The sequence below is a fragment of the Sturnus vulgaris genome, chromosome W (assembly GCF_052056855.1).
Source record: "Sturnus vulgaris isolate bStuVul1 chromosome W, bStuVul1.hap1, whole genome shotgun sequence".
In the NCBI taxonomy this organism is placed as follows: Eukaryota; Metazoa; Chordata; class Aves; order Passeriformes; family Sturnidae; genus Sturnus; species Sturnus vulgaris.
In genome coordinates this window covers 65990422-66006014 of record NC_142282.1, presented here as the reverse complement: position 1 = coordinate 66006014, position 15593 = coordinate 65990422, and the positions used below count along the sequence as shown (strand labels likewise).

Sequence of the window (15593 nt, the reverse complement as noted above, 5' to 3'; positions counted from 1 at the left end):
TAGTGAGTTGACCCTGGCTGGATTCCAAGAACACACCAAAGCCACTCTATCACTCCCCTCTACAGCTGGACAGGGTGTTTTGATGGTGGGTAGGGTCAACACCAAAACACACACATCAACTTAAGGAATAGTGTAATTTACTATAACGCAAACCCACAAAGAATTACAAAAGGATAAGTTAACCAATTTTAATGGTTTGGCATGGCCTGGTTTTTGGCAGCAGGGGGGCCACAAAGATGGGTCCTGTGAGAAGCTGCTGGAAGCTTCCACCATGTCCCCCAGAGCTGTGAAGATGGACATGCCACTGGCCAAAACTGGGCCAAAGAGAGAGGTTGGTAACACCTCTGTGATGACATATTTAAGAAGGAAATCAAAACAAAGTCACAGAGTTTTGCTTCTAGTCAAAGAAGAGAAGGAGGTGAGAACATGTGGAGGAAACAACATGGCAACACCAAGGTCAGTGGAGAAGGAGGGGGAGGAGGTGCTTCAGTTGCTGGAGTCAAGATTCCTCTGTAGGCCATGGTAAAGACCATGGTGAAGCAGACTGTCCCCCTGCGGACCATGGGTCCACAGGGAATGCAGATATCCACTCACAGCCTGTGTGGGAGGTGCCCATGCCAGAGGGGGTGGATGCCTGGAGGAGGCTGTGATCCAGTGGAAGACCCGGTAGAGAGAGGGGGCCCTTGCTTTCAGGCTGGAGCAGCCTGTCCCTGGAGTACTGTATCCCATGGAAATAGTCACCCACATCGGAGCAGTTTTGGGAGGATTGCGGGAGCACAGGGCTTCTGGGCAACTAACCAATGTGATTAAGCAGAAACCACTTTATTGTTTACATTATACTCTACTTATACATTCTAAAACTACTGTACACGCAATCATGCATTACTTGATTGGTGCCTCTAACTTGTCCACGAGCTCTGCACACACCTTTCAGGAAATATGATTGGTTACAGTCCAGTGCTTCACAGCTCTCTGTGGAAGAAGCAGAGACCTGAGAGAGGCCCCCGTGGAGAATGATCCCTTAGATAGGAAGTTGTTTACTTAGAATGACTGACACTAAATATTTTACCCCTTTGCAAATCCCTGCTTTATCTCTTTGTGATTTAACTGGTCCATTTTCAATCCCTCAAGTAATTGGTTCCTTTTAACCTAAAATCCCTAGTAGTTGGCTAATATCGCAATCCCCTATTCCATCGGTCCATTTCCAAGACACCCTAACCCTACAAAAGTCCCCTTAGGACTCTACCCATTGGATTTGCTGCCATGGACCCCTTCATAGAAGAAATAAAGATTCTGTGGAACTTCCTCTGCGGCTTTTCCCAGTCTCTTTCTCTGCTGGCTAAGAAAGTACTTTGCAAGCTGAGCAGAAATCACAATAAGAGCTGATAGCTTAGACTTTAGACATTGCTTGCATCCCCATAACCTGTGGCTGAAATCTGCCTGAGACACCAGGAAAAGCTGTGATTTACGGGACATCTGATCCGGGCTCGTTGTGGCAGCTCGGGGCCAAACCCCAGGCTCTGACAGCTACAGCTCTCCTTTATCTAATTCTTATAGTCTTGGTATTCTGTTTCTCAGCCTGTTCTTTTCCAATTTAGCATAATTTATGTTTCATTAACCTTGACAAATTCCAGAGGATTCTGATAAGAATAACTAAAAATTGTTTGGTTGGAGCACACTGTGGCTTAAGCTGTTCAAATACATTGCTACCATTCCCCCTTCTTTTTCTTGCACCAGTCAAACCCTTTTTACTGTATTTTCCACCAAGTGGGTCACCAATTTTATTATGCATGGAATAATACAAAGCGGTATAACAATGACTAATAGTAATAACGAAGATCCCTTCATATTTTTCAACTATCCAGTTATTCCTCATCCCTCAAACCATTCATCCAAACCCGTCATTCACAGTCAACTTTTTCATGTTATCCTGTAATTGTTTGAGTTTTTTGTGAATGGATGCAGAATAGGCAGAGAGGTGCAGACAACACATTCCTTCAAAATCCTCACACCCATGCCCATCTGCCAATAACAAAAAATCTATAGCAGCCCTATTTTGCAGTGTGCTGTGTCTAATACTTTCTACATCAGTAAGCATCTGATTTAAAATAGCTGAAGTTATGTTTAGCTGTTTGGCTGTCCAGCATCCCAACTTATTAAGCGTAGCCAAAGCTTAAGCAGCAGCAATACCTGGAGTAAGAAATGATGCTATTATGGTTCATTGGCGATGTTAGGGATCAGAATGTCCTTCTCAAGCCACAGGCGAACTCATTTTGCTGGTATCCATTGGGGTCCTTTGTCTGTAATGACACAAGCATAACCCTCTTCCCCACATTAATAAATCTGCAGGTCCTTCCCATAACCTTGTCACAGGATTTTTAAAACAAATTTTTGGTCAGTGCTGCATCAATTCAGAATCTTGCTGCAAACCTGAGTAATGTGTTAATGCTGATGGCTCAGCTCCTAATCCTATTTCACAGCAAAAAATAAGTATATTAAAATTAGCAAATCTAAACTACTACAGTATTGTTTTGATGCAGAAAACACTTGGGTCTGTTGGCAGTTTCCCATCCAGGTAGAGCCAGGGGGTTGCCACAGCTCAGGCCCTAATTGGAAGAGAATTCTCTGACATATTTTAAAAAACAAGACTCTCAAGAATAGAAGTTATGAATAAAGGTCTTGGGTTGAAGGACTAATCAAACTCATCCAATAGCTGGTTCCCTCCGAAGTTTTCCTTAGGATAGAGATGTCTTGAAGGCAATGAACCGTTGGAGTGTTTCTATAAGAAATGACTGGAATTGCATCTGTGCTCTGTCCTCTCACAAGAACCACAAGATCATCAGTTTAGAGGAGGCTTCCAACAAAGCTCAGATATCGTTACCTGGAACTCTGAAAATACTGAAAATCATGAGACAGCAGAGAGGTAGTCTGGATAAAGGAGATGCATATGCAACTAGAGAAGAAAAATAAAACAACCTGAAAATGACATGTCTCGTAGATAATTACACCAAGAGATGTTAAAACATGAAAAAGCTGGCTATAAATACAATATTAAAATCTTATGAATTATGCCTATTACAAAATCGGTAAATTCACACCATGCAATCAATAGTGTTGCAGCAGACCTTGCGTTTGAGATAGAAATTAATCAAGGCACAGACTCTTGTTTAACAACATGAAAAGGTCCCAGCTTATTCTTCATTATAACTCAGCCATCCTGACTCCAACTAATTACAGACTTAGACCCTGCAGGAGGTGCTTGCAGTCAGAGTCAAGCTAGGTGAAAGCTTGTGGTCGGAGGTAGCAAGGAAATACTTGCAGTCATATTCCAGTGGGAAATAACCTGCTGTCAGAGTCTGTAAAGGAAACCTATGGTGGGAGTTTGCTGCAGTCAAACTGCAGACCCAGACTGACCTCACATCAGATTCCTCACGGCAGCAAGTCTCTCTCCCATTTGGTCAGTCCTCCAGTCCTTTTGAAGTGTTCCTTCAGTACCTTCAGCTCCTTTCTCAGGATCATCTCCTGACTAGCCAACCCATCCTTTTATCACACTCATAAGAGAATGTAGCTTAATTATCACTTCAGTAGAACAAAAAGCACACTTAAGAGAACTCAGTTAATCAGTATTAATACCGAACATAACGTGATCTAAATAAAACTGGAACAGGACATTGTCTAAACTTAGTGATGCTGAAATGTAACAGAAATTAAATCTAACGACAGTAACTTAATAGAACTTAGCCTTAGTTAGACTTAGCAGAACATAACTGAGTATTACAATATTGGACCTTAACTAACAGAAAAAAAATTAACATCTTTAAAAAGTTATAGAAGTAACTTATTCTAATGCTATTAATATAAAAGGCACTGAAAATTTGAAGATTCTACAGTTAAAATAAAAACAGGGCGATTTTACTGAAGGACTCAGGCTCAATAAGTACTCAAAATTGATTGCTGCAACTGATCCTGGGTGTATAAGTTTCTAATTATCACAGTAAAGGCTAACACCATCATAACTGTGCCGCAGTTTTGAATTCCTCCAGTAAAAACCGTAGAACTGTAAAAAACTGTAAAATTCAGTTTTTTTCTCCCCCCATTTTTATTTTTCTTTTCTGCGTCAGGGGGAAAATCCGTGCCACCGCGGGGGTAAACTGGAGCCGCCCCGAGAAGGGGGGATGCCATCGCACGCCGCAGGGGGGGAAGCGGGGGGCTATGCTTCCGCCGCGCAGCCCTTAGGAAGCGAGGGGGCTGTGACACCGGGGGGGGGAGGTGGAGAAAGCGCCGTGCGCCAGAGAAAGAAAACTCCGGCCGCCGCCATCTTTCTGCCGCCGAGCGGGGAAGGCAAAAAGAAACTTTTGCTGTATTAAATCTATATTTGTAAGGGTTAGATCCCTAAATTTGGAACGACCAGGCAGCGGTGGTGGTGGAAGCCATGCGGACCCGCCATGGCACCGTGCTGCAACCGCGAACCGAGCCCACCACAGCCCTCCTGGGGCTGCTGCACCCTCAAGCATGCGTGGTGGAAAAAGAGGGGAAAAGGCAGTAAAAAACAAACCCTAAAACTGCACACAGTAGGGGGAGAAAACACTGAAAAACGAACACAGAACAAGGATAAAAAGGCACAAAGCATCCACAGGTCTCATCTCCCGCCCCAGCAGAGCCGCTGGGTCTGTTGAAAAGCCTGCGCACTGAGATTAGGAGAGAATGCGATTGGAGCTTTTAACTCCGGAAAGAAGTTGTGTTGCAGGAAATGTTGTCCGGTTCCCACCAGCTCCAGACCCCGCACGCTCTGTGCAAAGCTGCGGCCAGGCACAGCCGGGTGTTCGGGGGGTTTCTGGAGGACAAGACTCACCCGGACGGCTGCTGCAGCACCGCCCGCCGCCGCCCGCGACCGCCGCGGCTCTCCAGAGGGCGGGAGTGGCTGCCCCGCGCTATCGGGGACGAGGAACTAAACTTCGCCAGAGTTACTTTTCAGACACACGCAATTGAGTTCCAGATCCGGGTTTCTTTGTCCTTCTCCATGCGTCTTCACGTGTCTGGATTAAAAGAAGTTTCAAAAGCGACTATAACATTTTCTAGCAGTCTTTTCAACATGAAAAACCGACTTAAAAGGTAAAATTTCCATCGTTCGTGAGCAAAGTTTGCAGTATTCTCTTACAGGCGGAATTGGCATTCTCCACTGCCAATTGCATTCCTAGCGCAGTTTTAACATCTGGAGACATTCCCGGAACTCGATCGATTGCACCTCTAAGGCGATGAAGAAAACTCATTAAAGTCTCCTTTGCCTCTTGCTTAATGGTTGTATAGGATGGTGATTGTGACAATTGATAAAAGATTCATGTTAATCACAAAAGCATTGGGGTTTGCATAAACCAGAATGCTAAGCTCTGAAGTGAAGCATGGACACTAGATAAAGGAAATTATATGATTAAATAATTCTGTTTAAAATCACCTTGTTATGCTATATTATGTTGTATTATGTTACATTACATTATGTTATATTATGTTATGTTTTTCAAATAAGTTGTATCGGCTACCAGCTTGCGAAATCGAACTTTCCAAAAAGCCCTTCCTGCCTTTGTCTGATCAATGCTGCCTATCTCAAGGACCAGACTTCCAGAACTTCTCTGGTGGTTATCTACAAGGACCAGATGGCTATCTGTGACTGATTATCACCCAAAGGCTTTGTGAATTTGTGTAAGGATGTTTATTCGACCACCACTGCTTACCTAGCAAAATTATGACAGCAAAAAAAAAAAAAAAAACCAAAAATTATTGATTACAATGAGAAACCACAGTATAAGAAGAGACTGCAAACCAAGGTTCGGTGGAGCGTGGAGTGGGCGGTGACCCCTCGTGTTCCCCAGCGCGCTGCTTGCTCTTTCTATATCAAATAAAGCAATCCAAAATTTTACTGAATATCGAGACTTTTGTCTCTCATTTATAACAATTTGGTGCCGAAACCCGGGACGTCCTTGGAGCCCTGAGAGGCACTGCGATTTCGGGGAGGCGCCCCACTGCTCTGGCCCCGGTTCGTCAGTGATCCTCGGGACCCATCGACGTACCGCACCATATAGACTGAGCAAGAAAAATCTCCCCGGAAGACCGCGGCAAAATCACCTGTAATTCTTGTGCACGAAGACCCAGACAGGAGCAACGGACTGTGAGTATCTGTCTGGTTTGGTGGGGATGACTGTGTGTTTGTCTGAATGAGACATGGCCTTTGCTGCGAAGCGAGAGCGGAGTCCTTCTATCCGCGTTTCCAGCATCCCGCGAGGGACCTGGCCGGTGACCGGACGAAGCGAGTGAGCACAAAGGGAGAGACTGATTTTCTTGTCCTAGCCCAGGTAGAGGCTAGGTCCTTCCCATCCTAGTCCAGGCAAAGGCAGGACCCGGGAAGGGGGGGGGGGGGGGGGGGGGAGGGGGAGGAAAAGAAAAGCAGATTGCAACACACCAGTCACGGAGGGAGAAGGGAAAAGCTGCTTTTCCCATCCCAGCCCAGGTAGAGGCGGGTTCCAGTCCATCCTGACCCAAGGAGAGGCAGGGGTTCGGGCGGAACACATCGGGGAGTACAAACACCTCAAGACAGTCCCTTGAGGTAAAAATGGGACAAAGAGGGAGTAAGATTCTGAGTCCCAAGGACCCACGAAGAGGTTCAAGTTCATTTGGTCCACAAGGAGACTGGGAAAATAAAGACAAGACAAGTAGGTTGCCAGAAATACCACCAGGCAGCCCATTGGGAGTAATATTAAAATGTTGGGACACAGGGGTGGTATACAGAGGAAAAAGTAAAGAAAAATTGATTCAATATTGCATGGTGGAATGGACCAGAGAAATGATCCGTAAAGATAACCTATACCGGACCATGTTCGGATCATTTGAGGGTTGGATTTGTCGGGCATTAAACACATATGTGGCTCATAAAGAACCATTTAACAGAGAGGAATATGAGTATGCTGCCCTGTGGGCAAAACAGTCCAAGCCATCCTTGATATATACTTTAAAAGAAAAAGAGGATGAAAATAAAAATAAGGTTACCTAGGAACCCCTCGATAATCTCCCACCTCCGTATAATACAGAAAATACAGGCGACCCCCCCCACGCACCCACTTCTCCTCCTGGTACTCCCATAGTTCTAAGAACTCGCTCCAGTCAAAGTAATACCAGGAGAGATAGTATCACCAGAGAGGAGGGAGATAACGACGAAAAGGCTCGCCTTTACCCCCCGAGGGAAGTTCCATTAGCAGGACAACAAGCTGGCTTAACTGGATTTGTAAATGTTCCCTTGAACACAGGGGAAGTGAGAAACTTTAAAAAAGAAATGGGAAAACTATTAGAGGATCCTATAGGGGAATCGGAGAGACTAGATCAATTCCTCGGACCAAGTATGGGTACTTGGATGGAATTACAATCTATATTAAGTATCCTATTCACCACGGAAGAACGGGAAATGATCAGACAGGCTGGAATGAGGGTATGGGACCGGGAGCATCAGATTGGACCTAGGGGAGACCAGAAATGGCCATTAAATAATCCTAACTGGGATAATCAAAATGATGTCCATCGCCAGAATATGATGGACTTAAGATGGATACTCGTTAAAGGTATCCGAGAATCAGTTCCTAAAGGACAAAATATTAATAAAGCCTTTAGTGAACAACAAAAAAAGGATGAATCCCCGACTGACTGGTTGGAGCGGCTGAGGAAAGATCTCCAAATGTACTCCGGGATAGACCCTGATACACAAGTGGGTCAGGCACTCCTCAAAACCCAGTTTGTTGCTCGATCATGGGGAGATATTAGAAAGAAATTAGAAAAGTTAGATGATTGGCAAGATCGGAGGTTACAAGAATTGCTAAAAGAAGCACAAAAAGTTTATGTAAGGAGGGATGAAGAGAAGCAGAAAGCAAAAGCAAAAATCTTTATAGCTGCAGTTCGTGAAACACAGAAAGAAACCCAACAGAAAGGGGGAGGGAAACCACGAAAACCCCCACCAAAACAAAGAAATGAAGCAGGAAATAATTCACCAAGGCGAACCTGCTTTTATTGTAACAAAAAAGGTCATATAAAGAAAAATTGTAAAGAACGGATATGGGATGAAAAAATGTTCCAGGAAGATGAATAGGGGTGTCAGGGGCTGTATGTATTAGGGACCATACCATCCAAAGAGCCCTTGATAAATTTAAAGATTGATCCCCAGGGGGAGGAGGTGGAATTTTTAGTAGATACAGGAGCCGAAAAATCCACAATTAAACACCTACCAAAAGAGTGTAAACCTAGTAGAGAAACAGCACTCGTAGTTGGAGCAAAAGGTGAACCATTTCGGGTCCCTATTATTAAAAATGTGCAAATTGAGACCCAAACCAAAATTGAATTAAAAGATCTGCTGTTACTGCCAGAGGCAGAAAATAATTTATTGGGGAGGGATTTAATAATAGCATTGGATTTGAAAATTGAAGTATCCCAAAATCAGCTTAAAATTTTTGCTTTAACTCAAAAGGACAAGGAGCAAATATGTCCTGAGGTGTGGTACACCCCTGGAGAAATAGGGAAGTTAAAAATGAAACCTATCAAAGTGAAAATCACTGATCCCGATTTACCTATCCGAGTTCGTCAATATCCAATATCTCTGGAAGGGAGACGGGGCCTTAAGCCTCTCATAGAAAACCTTTTGCAACAAGGGGTTTTGGAACCATGTATGTCCCCACATAATACTCCTATTCTGCCTGTCAAAAAGACAGACGGGAATTACAGATTGGTACAGGATTTGAGAGCTATAAATCAACGAACTGTTACCAAATTTCCCGTAGTCGCAAATCCTTACACACTCTTAAACCAGTTGTCCCCTGACTACACTTGGTATAGTGTAATAGATCTAAAAGGTGCCTTCTGGGCATGCCCATTAGAGGAAAGTAGTAGAGATTACTTTGCCTTTGAATGGGAAGATCCTGATAAGGGCAGGAAACAACAACTGCGTTGGACAGTATTGCCTCAGGGCTTTACAGAATCCCCTAATCTCTTTGGACAAGCCCTAGAAAAATTAATGCAGTCTTTTGAGTCACCAGACGGGGTGAAATTGTTACAATATGTAAATGATCTATTGATAGCAGGAAAGGACGAAAAATCTACTAGAAATGGAACTATAAAACTTTTAAACTTTTTGGGACAACAGGGATTGAAGGTATCCAAAGCCAAATTACAGTTCACAGAACCAGAAGTAAAATATTTGGGACATTGGCTAAGTAAAGGGAAAAAGAAATTAGATCCTAATAGAATCTCTGGAATATTAAGTCTGGAACCTCCAAAAACCAAAAAAGAAGTGAGGAAAATTTTGGGATTGCTGGGATATTGTCGCCAATGGATAGAGGGATTTAGTGAGAAAGTAAAATTTCTATATAAAAAACTTACCACTAATCGCCTAAAATGGACAAAAGAGGATGATAAAAGTTTTGAAAAGGTCAAACATGCTTTAATTCAAGCCCCTGTACTCAGTCTCCCAGACTTGGAGAGACCATTTCAGTCATTTGTAAATACCTCTGATCAAACAGCATATGGGGTACTCACCCAGGAATGGGCAGGCAGTCGAAAGCCAGTGGGATTTTATTCTAAACTGCTCGACCCTGTCAGTCGGGGTTGGCCCACATGCCTCCAGGCCCTAGCGGCCACAGCACTTTTAATTGAAGAAGCCCGAAAAATTACCTTTGGGGCACCCCTAGTGGTCCACACCCCTCATAACGAAAGAGGAATTCTGAATCAAAAAGCTGAGAAATGGTAAACTGATGCCCGAATATTAAAATATGAAGCTATTCTAATCACTTCCCCAGATTTGGAGCTAAAAGCAACAACTGCTCAAAGTCCTGTACAATTCCTATATGGGGAACCAAGAGAAAATTTAGAACATGATTGTCTGGATGTTATAGAATTACAAACAAAAATTAGACCTGACTTGGGAGAAGTTGAATTTAAGGATGGAGTAAAATTGTTTATAAATGGATCTTCTCGAGTGGTGGAAGGAAAACGAAAATCGGGATATGCCATAGTAGGAGGAGAAGAATTGAAATTAGTAGAATCCGGACCCTTAAACGCAGCATGGTCCGCTCAGGCTTGTGAACTATTTGCTCTTTATCGGGCATTATCTTATTTAGAAGGTAAAAAAGGGATGATATATACAGATTTTAAGTATGCCTATGGCATAGTCCACACATTTGGTAAAATTTGGGAAGAAAGGGGGTTAATTAACACTCAAGGACGGGGGTTGATACATCAAGAATTAATTCTTAGAATACTAGAGGCTCTTAGGGGCCCCATTGAAATTGCTGTGGTCCATATAAGAGGGCACCAAAAAGGAACAAGCTACCATACAAGGGAGAATAATCTGGCTGACAAAGAAGCAAAAAAAGCAGCATTGAAGCAAAAACCGGTTTCTGTATTAAGTACTACAGTTAGAGATCTCAGCCCCAACCAGGAATTACAGAAGCTATTTACTCCTCAGGAAAAAGAAGCGATAAAAAAATTAAAGGCAGAACAGCATGAGAATAAATGGGTTTTACCAGATGACAGGGAAATTTTACCTAAGACCCAGGCCAGACAAATTATTGAACAATTACACCAACAAACACATTGGGGAACCAGAGCGCTAGCAGACCAGTTTTTAAAATTTTTTAGATGCATCGGCATTTTTGATATTGCAAAGCAGAGCGTACAGGGTTGTTTAACTTGTCAGAAAATTAATAAAAAAGGTATGCGACAAGGTACGTCAGGAGGACGGAAAACTGCTTACCGACCCTTTGAAAGAATACAAGTAGATTTTACAGAATTACCAAAAATAGGAAGGTGGAAATACTTACTAGTGATAGTAAACCAATTAACCCACTGGGTAGAGGCATACCCTGCAGCTAGAGCCACATCACAAGTGGTAGCCAAAATATTGTTGAAACACATAATCCCAAGGTATGGCCTGGTTCGAGCAATAGACTCAGACCAGGGGACGCACTTTACATCAAAGGTACTTAAGTTACTGACCTCAGCGCTGGGCATCAGCTGGGAGTATCACACACCTTGGCACCCTCAGAGTTCTGGGAGGGTTGAAAGGATGAATCAAACATTAAAACAACAGTTGTCAAAATTAATGATTGAGACTAAAATGCCATGGACAAAGTGCCTCCCACTAGCCCTGTCTAATATACGAACAATGCCAAATTCAAAAACAGGGATTTCACCATATGAAATGCTGTATGGTATGCCTTACCCTAAAGGAGTACACCTTGATCCGACCTTAGTTCAGGACCCTTCTCTTCAGAATTACATAATAACAATCAGCAAAAACTTGGAAGAATTAAGAGAGAAGGGGATTTTAGCTCAAACTGTCCCTCTAGGATTTTCCATACATAAAATTAAGCCAGGACAACGTGTGTTAATTAAAGTATGGAAAGAAGAAAATCTAGCTCCAAAATGGGAAGGACCGTATTTAGTTCTGTTAACAACTGAAACAGCTGTAAGGACAGCTGAAAAGGGATGGACATGTGAGTAGAGTCAAGGGTCCTGTAACCCCTCCTACTGCAGGTTGGAGAGTGACATCTGAGCCTGGAGACCTCAAAGTGCGAATTCGGAAGACTTGATGTCAATATCGGATCAATTCGTCTCGAAGGTCTCCTAATCAGGACTGAAAGTCACCTGCCCCAAACCCGGGTGTAGCCTGTTCATCAAGAAAAGGTGTCCATATTGTACTGAGTTATTGTGGTGTCATTCCTATGGTAGGTATCCCCCATTCGCATTATGTGTCCAGTGTAGAAGAAATGAATGTAAGGAAACTATTAAAGTATTAATACCCTATCAGCACAAGGAGAAATCGAAATTGATGATCATAACTGGTGGGAGTTATTTGAGAATGGAACAAGGAAAAAAAAAAAGAGAGCCAGAGCAGAGGTATTGACAAGAAAGTGTCAGAAGGGTTGTGTATACTGTGCTGTTACTGCTGTACCTCATACTGGAATGTTAAAGCTAAAAGCTGGAACAAAATTAAGAAACACTACCAAAAGAGAAAGACGATGTGGGAGACCCCAGGACATATTCCCTGCTGCCGAGAAGATTAAACAAACCTCGGCTACTGGCAGCAACCCCGTAGGCCTTGAGGGAGGCAAAGGGATGAAAATGGTCATGGGAGTCATCCTATTGCTAATGATGATAAAAGGAAATAGTGCTGATGCTTGTTCCAAGTGTTACCAGACAATTAGGTACGGCAGACGCACGGTATCCACCCTGCCTTCCATACACATATCAATTCGGCCTGCTATAATAAACACAACTTAGAAACTTGCACTATTATGGGAAGAAGTTACTGGGTAGCCACCAATTTGGGAAAAGGAGGGTGGGCTCCATCAGCATACCAAAGTTGTCCAGTAGGAGAGACACACCTCTGCTTCACAAAAGAAGGTATGTGGGGATATTCAGATCAGGGAGAAGTGCAAGATCACTACAAGGAAGAATTGATAAAAAGATAACGAAGGTGTTCAAAGGAACAAAAACAAACCATGGGGGGAATTTTAACTTGTATGAGAAAATAAAACAACAACTCAGCGAACGGGACTTACCCACCTTGGGAAAAAATTTATTTGTAGAATTAATGAAAGAAATCACTACTGAACTGAACTGAACTCACTGTTGGATCTGTGGAGGAATGCAAATGACTGAACAATGGCCATGGAGGGGGGAAGGATTTGGCCCAGAGCAGTTGTTACAGTGGAATCAAACGGAAATATCGAGGGGAGTCAATAGACCTGAAGAGTGGGTTCTAAGTCATGAGGTAATAGGAGAGGTATGTATAACACGTCAGGGAACTAACTTTACCCAATATGTGGGGCACACCCCCTGTAAGACTATCCTGATTACAAATGCAAGCAATCAGTCTTGGTGGCCCAAAGCTCCAGAAGGATATTGGGGAAAGTTAAGTAAAGGTAATTGTATAAAGAACAATTTTACAGGACTATGCTGGTATAATAAAAATAGAGCCAACCCATATGAAGAAGTAAAAAGTGTAAGGACCTATTGGCAACAACCTGAATCAGTTAAACTAAGCTGGAAAGCCCCAGATGGAATATTTTGGATCTGTGGGAAAAAAGCTTATAATACCCTACCAAAAAGATGGAGAGGGACATGTACTCTAGGGATTATCCAGCCTGCGTTTTTTACATTACCAAAGGAAAAGGGTAATAGAGTGTTAGGAGTTCCCTTGTATGAAACTTTGTATCGAAATAAAAGGAGCACAGACATAGGGGGAACACAAATATGGAAGGATGATGAATGGCCCCCAGAACGAATTATTGAATATTATGGACCAGCTACCTGGGCTCAAGATGGGAGCTGGGGCTATCGCACTCTAATTTATATGTTAAATAGAATTATCAGGCTACAAGCCGTAGTAGAAATTACTTCAAACCGGACAGCCCGAGCAATGGAATTGATAGCTAAGCAACTTACCCAAACTAGAGCAGCAGTATATCAAAACCGACTGGCTCTAGACTATCTGTTAGCTGAAGAAGGGGGAGTGTGTGGAAAGTTTAATAATTCTGAATGCTGCTTAGAAATTGATGATAATGGTGAAGTAATTACTAAAATTGCAGAAGAAATAAAACGAATAGCCCATGTACCTGTACAAACCTGGAACTTTATGCTTAATGATAATTGGTGGAATAACCTGTTGGGGGAAGCTTGGTGGAAGAAATTAGGATTTATGTTAACATGTACATTATTAGGACTACTGTTCATCCCTTGTCTTGTTCCCTGCTTCATTCGACTAATCCAGTCGGTGGTTCAAGGAATGCAAGTTGCTACAATACCAATAAACCCTGAGAAGGCAACAAAATTAATGGCAGTACAAGAAATACTGACAAAATTTGAAACCAGAACACGAATCAATGGGATAAAAAAAGAGAAGTGGGGAAATTGTGACAATTGATAAAAGATTCGTGTTAATCACAAAAGCATTGGGGTTTGCATAAACCAGAATGCTAAGCTCTGAAGTGAAGCATGGACACTAGATAAAGGAAATTATATGATTAAATAATTCTGTTTAAAATCACCTTGTTATGCTATATTATGTTGTATTATGTTACATTACATTATGTTATATTATGTTATGTTTTTCAAATAAGTTGTATCGGCTATCAGCTTGCGAAATCGAACTTTCCAAAAAGCCCTTCCTGCCTTTGTCTGATCAATGCTGCCTATCTCAAGGACCAGACTTCCAGAACTTCTCTGGTGGTTATCTACAAGGACCAGATGGCTATCTGTGACTGATTATCACCCAAAGGCTTTGTGAATTTGTGTAAGGATGTTTATTCGACCACCACTGCTTACCTAGCAAAATTATGACAGCAAAAAAAAAAAAAAAACAAACCAAAAATTATTGATTACAATGAGAAACCACAGTATAAGAAGAGACTGCAAACCAAGGTTCGGTGGAGCGTGGAGTGGGCGGTGACCCCTCGTGTTCCCCAGCGCGCTGCTTGCTCTTTCTATATCAAATAAAGCAATCCAAAATTTTACTGAATATCGAGACTTTTGTCTCTCATTTATAACAGTGATGGAAATCCCATGTCTGGGACAGCATGGAATGCTTCCCGTCCTAGCTTCTGAGACTGCTGCAAAATTGCTGTATGTAAACGTGCCTGAGTTTGTGGGTAAGCAAAAGACCCTTTCCCCAGCATCATGTCTGGGGTGGCGAACTGCCGAGGGTCCTGTGAAAAACGAGGTTCACTTTCCTGATAATTTTCAAAATATTTAATAAATAAAAAGACAAATAGGAGACAAAGGTAATAAAGCAAAGGCTTAATGCGGCCGGGTGCTGAGCATTCAGCCAAGAGCATACACTAACTCAGAAAACACTTCGTTAAATGCATCAACATGTTGCATATTCATAGACTTTTATGCATTATTCAAAATAATCCCCCTCAACCTGTAAATCAACTTTTTTTTTGTGGCTCCATCCTATTGCCTACTCCCTGATCAATAAATTCCTTCCCTGGAGTTCTGGTTATATTCATCCAGATAGGATAATTCAAGAATGTGAAGAATTTCCTGATTATCTTTTTACCATTCTCTGAGTTAGTTACATGAACAAAAGCTTTTTACATCACCATGTTGTAGTCTAAGAAAAATATATTTATCACACTACTATTTCTAAGTTTTGTTAATAACAGAACTAAAAGAAACTATATTCATACAGAAAAGTTTTCCAACATTATGCATATAGCATTCATTTTAATATTTGTGAAAAGCCAATACTATAATATGTACTTAGGTCCCCTTGAGGGAGCCTGAGATTTTCAGTCACTGCAGTTTCTACCCACCTTTCCCAGTCCGCTTGCCACAGCAGCCTCTGTGTGGGTTTTAAAAAGGTTTCTGCCAGCTTTTTGCAATCAAACTGTGCCATGAAACCACTAGTAAAGATGTGGTCCAACAAGTTTTGTACGTATGGATTAGTTAGTCCATACTGCCTTACAGTTTTTTGCCCCTCTCGGATGAGCTTCCAATCCAGTCCCACCCACTGGTGCTGGTTTGGATTACCGGGGGCAGAGATTACCGGGAATGCTTGT

General features: G+C 42.4%; 1 protein-coding gene and 2 long non-coding RNA genes across 10 annotated transcripts in view; 2 read left to right on the top strand and 1 right to left on the bottom strand.

Annotated features, from left to right (window-relative positions):
• Positions 1-15593, top strand: part of LOC148220342 (CBP80/20-dependent translation initiation factor-like) — a 359880-nt gene that overhangs the window by 95042 nt on the left and 249245 nt on the right. The window lies entirely within an intron of this gene.
• LOC148220346 (uncharacterized) lies at positions 802-4249 on the bottom strand. The gene is made up of 2 exons (XR_015799050.1): positions 2191-4249; positions 802-972 (listed from the first exon to the last, which is right to left on the bottom strand). It is a non-coding gene; the product is annotated as an uncharacterized LOC148220346 (long non-coding RNA).
• LOC148220345 (uncharacterized) lies at positions 4403-14548 on the top strand. The gene is made up of 2 exons (XR_015799051.1): positions 4403-6163; positions 11563-14548. It is a non-coding gene; the product is annotated as an uncharacterized LOC148220345 (long non-coding RNA).